Source organism: Lagenorhynchus albirostris, chromosome 4, assembly GCF_949774975.1.
Source record: "Lagenorhynchus albirostris chromosome 4, mLagAlb1.1, whole genome shotgun sequence".
Lineage (NCBI taxonomy): Eukaryota > Metazoa > Chordata > Mammalia > Artiodactyla > Delphinidae > Lagenorhynchus > Lagenorhynchus albirostris.
The window spans coordinates 46,978,044-46,985,287 of record NC_083098.1 but is presented as its reverse complement, the minus strand read 5'-3'; positions in this window follow the sequence as shown (position 1 = coordinate 46,985,287).

The window sequence follows — 7,244 nt, the reverse complement described above, 5'->3', positions numbered from 1 at the left end:
ACCCAATATTATCATACTTAGTGTAATGCTTTTCAGATTCATCCGTGTTATTTGTATCAGCAGTTCATTCCTCTTTTTAAAAACAGCTTTACTGAGATTTAATTCAGATACCATGTACTTCACATATTTAAAGTATATGATTCAGGGAATTTGCTGGCGGTCCGGTGGTTAGGACTCTGCCCTCTCACTGCCGAGGGCCCGGGGTTCAATCCCTGGTCGGGGAACTAACATCCTGCAAACTGTGCAGCGCAGCCACAAAAATAAATAAATAAGATAAATAAATAAAGTATACAATTCATTGGTCTTTGGTACATTCACAGAATTGTGAAACCATCACTGTAGTTCGTTTTAGAACTATTGATGCGTGCAACAACAGGGGTGGATTTCAAAGCGTTATGCTAAGAACCCAGTCACAACCTCACCGCCTTTATTGCTGCCATCTTGGTTCAAGCCACCATAATCTCTGCTGGCATTATCGTAATAACCTGTAAACTGGTTGACTTTCACTCTGTAGACTATTCTTAGCATAACAGCCAGGGTCATTATCTTAAAAAATAAGTCAAATCTTTTCATGATTCCATTCAAACCTTGTGATTTGCTCCCTTTCTCTTAGAGTAAAATCCAAGATTCTTAAAATAGCCTACAAAGACTTATCTTTCCACTACCACCCTTACCTTGCTGACCTTATCTCCTACAACTCTTCCCTTACTTAATGACTCTTCTGTTCCAGCCATATCAGCCTCTTCTATTCCTTCTGCCTGACCACTCTTCCGCCACCTGGCTTATCTCCCTCATCTCCTTCAAGTTTTTGCTTATATATCCCATTTTCAGGGATTCCCCCCAACCATCCAATTTAAGTGACAAACTCTCCATGTACTCCCAGTCTCTCTTGTATTACTTTTTTAAAAAGTAACCTTACTATATTCTAACATTCTTATAGAATTTACTTATTTATTTTAGTTGTTATTTGACTGCCCCCCTCCCACAAAATGCATTTGACAAGGGCAAGATGTTTATTTTGTTCACTGATATACCTCCAGTATCTAAAACAGTTCCTGGAACATTTTGAGGACTCAAATATTGGTTGAATGAATGGATGGATGAATGAAATCAAGAGTTAAAAACTGGAGGCTCCAGTTCAGGATAGCGACATAAGAAGATCTTGAAGTCACCTCCTCCCATGGGCATACCAAATCCACAGCCATGTATGGAACAGTGTCCTCTGGGTAAAAGCTAAAAACAGGTGGAGCAATCCTTCACATTAGACAAATGGGAAGGAAACCACATTTAAGTGGGTAGGAAAGGCTGAGGCACAATCTTGCCATAAATTCCACCTCTGATGCTGCAACCCACAATTGGAAGGTAGCTCAGAACTTGGAGCTTTGCTTTGAGGAGTAAAGGGTTCTTACTGCACACTGGGCACCCCAACTTTAAAGACAGTCACCTGAGAGACAAACCCTCAAAACACCTGGGTCTAAAGACCAACAGGGCTCACATACACGAGACCTGTGGGGCTGAGGCAAACCGAGGTGCAGTTCTTAAAGGGACCGTGTGCAGACTCACCTGCTCTAGGGTGCAGCGCAGAAGCAGCCCTTGAAAATCGCCCAGACTTAAATGCAGAAGACTCACTTGCTAATTTTAAAGCAATTGGTCCGAGGAGCAGGGGCCTGCTGGAATATTCTCCTGGGACGGAGGCTAGTGGGCGCCGTCATCATGCCCTCCCTCTCCTTTGCTAAAGCCCACGGGTGCCATCTTTTCTTCTTTCTTTTTTCCCCCTTCCCATGGGTGTCCTCTTTATGCTCCAGTCGGTGGGCGCCATTTTTCACAATTCCTTTCTGTCTTGCTGAAACCAGCGGGAGCCATCTCCCCCGACTTGTAAGAAATTTGTTTCTTTATTTTTCCTTTTTTGGCAGGTGCCATTTTGTGCTCTCCCTCTGCTGCACTCCAGAGCACCCGTATTTCTCCGAGAGGAGCTTCTGTACACATCTGGTGCCCTGGTTTTCTTATTTGGTGACCCAGCTTTTGCAGCTACCGCCTGGGGGATCACCTGGCTTTGGAGGCCAAGAGGACTTGTGCTCTTGGGTTTCATGGGACCGTAACAATCGGAGATTCAGTCCTTGGCAGACTACCGCTCCTAGGGCACTGCACGGAGAGCAGACTAAAACACACTTCTAGTCTTTCTGAGGAAGAGACCTATTTGCTTGTCCAGGAGCTTTGGCCTGAGGGACAGACTTCTGGTTTGGCATACTTAGAGGGGCTTATAGAGCTGCTCTTAGGGAATGGAGGCAGGTAGACTCCGTCTTTGTGCTCTCCCTCTGCTTTATTCCAGCTCGCTGCTATCTTCCAGAAAGGAGCTTATACCCTTCTCTGGTGCCCTGATTTTTGCAGATGCTACCAGGGGACACCTCTACATCACTTGGCTCTGGTGGCCAGACAGGCTTAGCTTGTGGGCCCCACGAGACCATAACCAATGAGAAAGAGTTCTTAAACAGCTACTACCCCCAGGGCACAGCAGGAGGTAACAGACTCAGAGCTCAATGTTTTTGTGAAAAATGCCTATTAGCTTATCATTATTGCTGCAACATGAGGAACAGGCTTCTAATTAAACACACAGCTAAGGGCTGACTGTAAACCTTTCCTGAGAACTCAGAGGGCAGGCATTATCTTCCTCTTCTCCTGCTGGACCCCAGAGTGTCAGCATCTCTCGAAAGGGAGCTCTTATAAGTGTCTGGGGTCCCAGTTTTTGCATCTGGTGCCCTGGTTTCTGCAGCTGCTGCCCAGGGAATATCCCTTGATTGCCTGACTCTGGTGGTTGCGGGGGATGACGTTCCTAGGTCCCACAGGATTGTAACAATTAGAGAGAGAGTTCTTGGAAGGCTACCATCCCCAGGGCACTGCACAGACGGTGGACTAAAACACTCCCCTAGTCTTTCTGTGAAAGAGGCCTACTTCCTAGTCCTGGAACTTTGGCCACAGGGACAGGCCTCAGGTGTGAAACATGTTCAGAGGCTACAGAGGTGCTCTCAGGGAATGTAGGCTGGGGAATACCATCTTTTTGTCCTCTTTCTGCCTTGCAATATGTTACTGGTATCTCCCAGAAGGGAGCTTACACACTAATCTGGAGCCCTGATTTTTATGATTGCTGCCCAGGGGATACCTCTAGATCACTTGGCTCTGGGGGCCAGCAGGGCTTGCACTTGTGGTCTGACAAAACGGTTTATTTTGTATTTTTAAAAGCTGCCGCCTAAGGTCTGGCTTGTAATCAGCCTGAACTAGATGCTGAGTGAGATCCTTCCCTTTGGGAGACTAACTAGTCTTAGCGCACCCTCAGCTACTGGGAGCTATTAAATATAAAATAGGCTGCTTGGATAATCACAAACATGTTGAGAAACAACCAAGAGTGCTAGGGCAGCATTGAATGATAAGGTTTGTGTCCTACACAGGGCCAACCCTTCAGAACTGGGAGAAGCAGCTCTTTCATCTAATGCATAGAAACCAACATAGAGAGTCAAGCAAAGTGAAAAAACAGAGTGTTCCAAATGAAAGAACAAGATAAAACCTCAGGAAAAAATCTTAATAAAATAGAGATAAGTAACTAACCCGATAAAGGGTTCAAAGGTAGTGGTCATAAAAATGCTCACTGCGCAAGAGGGAGGAGATATGGGGATATATGTATATGTATAGCTGATTCACTTTGTTATAAAGCAGAAACTAACACACCACTGTAAAGAAATGACACTCCATTAAAGGTGCTAAAAACATAAAAAAATAATAATTTGAAAAAAAAGTTGCTCACTGAACTCAGAAGAGGAATGGATGAACACAGTGAGAACTTCAGCAAAGACATAGAAAATATTTAAAAGTTGTGAACAGAAGTCACAGAGCAAAGACTATGGCAACTGAACTGAAAAATACAGTGGTGGGATTCAATAGCAGACTAGATGAAACAGAAGAAAGGGTCAGTGGACTCAAAGACAGGGTAGAAGAACTCACCAAATCAGAGTAGCAAAAAAGGAAAAAAGAGTGCAAAAAAGTGAAGATAGCATAAGGAACTTATGGGGCAACATCAAGTGGACTAACATTTGTATTATAGGAGTCCCAGAAGGACAGGAGAGAGAGAAAGGGGAGAAAATTTATTGGAATAAATGATGGTTGAAACTTCCCTAACCTGGGGAAGGAAACAGACATCCAGATCCAGGAAACCCAGAGAGTTCCAAATAAGATGAACCTAAAGAGACCCACGATAACACTCATTATAATTAAAATGTCAAAAATTAAAGACAAGGAGGGACTCTTAAAACAGAAAGAGAAAAACAACTTGTTATGTATAGGGGAACCCCCATAAGACCAGCAGCAGATTTTTCAGCAGAAACTTTGCAGACCAGAAGGGAGTAGCAAGGGAGGGAAAAAAAACCTACCACCGAGAATACTCTACCTGCAAAGTTATTCAGAACTGAAGGAGAGATGAGAGTTTCCAGACAAGCAAAAGCTAAAGGAATGCATCACCACTAAACTGTTGTTACAAGAAATGTTAAAGGGACATATTTAAGCTGAAAAGAAAGGACACTAATTAGTAACAACAAACCATATGAAAGTATAAAACTCACTGCTAGGGCTTCCCTGGTGGCACAGTGGTTGAGAGTCTGCCTGCTGATGCAGGGGACACGGGTTCGTGCCCCGGTCTGGGAAAATCCCACATGCCGCGGAGCGGCTGGGCCCGTGAGCCATGGCCGCTGAGCCTGCGCGTCCCGAGCCTGTGCTCCGCAACGGGAGAGGCCACAATGGTGAGAGGCCCGCGTACCAAAAAAAAAAAAACAAAAAAAAACTCACTGCTAAAGATAAATATATGAGCATACTTCAGAGATATGGTGGCTTGGTTCCAGACCACCACAAAAAAGTGAATATCACAATAAAGCAAGTCACATGAATTTTTTGGTTTCCCAATGCATATAAAAGTTATGTTTATTCTGTGCTATAGACTATTAAGTATGCAATAGCATATGCCTAAAAAACCAGTATGCATACCTTAATTTAAAAATACTTTATTGCTAAAAAATGCTAACCATTATCTGAGCCTTCAGCAAGCTGTATAGTAGTACTATCAAAGATCACAGATCACCATGACATAATAATTTAAAAGTTTGAAATTTTTCAAGAATTACCAAAATATGACAGAGAGACATGAAGTGAGCAAATGCTGTTGGAAAAATAGCACCTACAGAATTGGTCAGGGCAAGGTTGCCACAAACCTTTGATTTGTAAAAAAAATGTAATATCTATGAAGCACAATAAAGTGCAATAAAATAAGGTATTCCTGTATGGTAAAGGTAGTAGATTAGTCACTTTTAAAGCTAGTATGAAGGTTAAAAGACAGAGTAGTGAAAGTAACCATAACTACCATAATTAGTTAAGGAATACACACTATTAAAAGATGTAAAATGTGACATCAAAAACATAAGATACAGGGGATGGGAGAATAAAAATGTAGAACTTTAGAATACATTCAAAGTTAAGTTGTTATCGACTTAAAATAGACTACTACAAGCTGTTATATGTAAGCTTCATGATAACCACAAAGCAAAAACCTATATTAGATACACAAAAGGAAATGAGAAAGGAATATGAGATAGCACTAAAGAAAATCATCAACCACAAAGGAAGAGACCAAGAGAAGAAGAAAGGAACAGAGGAACTACAAAGCAGCCAGAAAACAATTAACAAAATGGCAATAAGAACATACCTTTCAATAATCACTTTAAATGTAAAATGAACTAAATTTTCCAATCAAAAGATATAGAATGATTGAGTGACAAAAACAAGACCCATCTATTTGCTGCCTACAGAAGACTCACTTCAGACTTAAGGACACACACAGATTAAAAGTGAAGGGATGGGGACTTCCCTGGCAGTCCAGTGGTTAAGACTCTGCCTTCCAGTGCAGCGGGTGTGGGTTCCATTCCTGGTTGGGGAGCTAAGATCCCACATGCCTCGTGGCCAAAAACCAAAACATAAAACAGAAGAAATATTGTAACAAATCAATAAAGACTTTAAAAATGGTCCACATCAAAAAAAAAAAAACTTAAAAAAAAAAAAGAAAGTGAAGGGATGGAAAAATATATTCCATGCAAATAGAAACCAAAAGAAAGCTGGGGTAGCTATACTTATGTTACGAACACAAGTCCATTTTCCTGATGCACAGTGAGGCCAAATAATACCAAAACGTCAGAGTTTGGTTTATTGCAGGGCCATGCAAAGAGATGGGTGGCTCATGCCTTAAAAAAAACCCAAACTCCCCCAAAACTTTCAGCAAAGCCCTTTTATAGGAAAGGTAAGGGAGGGGCATGGTGAGTTGTTGCAGACTTCTTGGTGTCAGATCCTTTGTTCTTGAGGTCAGGTCATGGTCAGGTCACAATGTTCCTATAAACCACCAAAACAAATGTTATTCTCTGTTCTAACAAGAAAGGGCAAGGTGTCAAGTCTCAACTTTCACCCACCAAGTTCCAGGTCCTGGCTAAGAGAAGGGGATCCCTACACAGGTGGGTTACCCTGCCCGGGAGCATTCACCCAGCACCCAGCCTGGGTCCTCCCACCAGTGCCCAGGCCCAGTTGAAGAGGCAGATCTCAGCTGGCGGCACCCTCAGGGCCAGGTTCCCAAACCCTGCCCAGCCATCATCACTAAGGGAGCAAGGCACCCAGGATCCAGCCAGCTCTCAGGCTTTTCATTTAAACTGGAGAGGCTCTGAGGCCTCCGTGGCCTGCGACCCATGGAGACTGCTGTTACCTTAATGGCAGTGTCCGTATACTCCAGTTGCTGAGGGCTCCCTGGGCTGCAACCCATGGAGACTGCTGCCACCATTAGGTTGCAGAGGTGCAGAGGGAGGAGAGGTTCACTGCTGCTTCAAGGCCTGGGGCCAGCCAGTGGGCGGCTGTAGTGAGGGCTCTGGAGGTCCGCAGGACACAGCCCTCAGCCTGAGGCCAGCAGACCTGGAGGGCCTGGAGAAGGCTGCTATCTGCCTCTCACCACACTCTCTGCCCCAGGACCACTCTTCGGCTGACTGTTGGTGGAGCTGGACCTCTAACTGCCATGTGCTAATGGTCACGAGCTAACGGCTGTGTGCCTGCCCTGCCCCTGTTACAGCGGCAGGTACATCTGCAGGTCAGGTTCTCATGGCCAAGTGGACACAGGCGTGTGCCACCTCCTTGCCCTCTTCCTGGCTGCCTGCTTCACCTTCCTGTCATAGTCG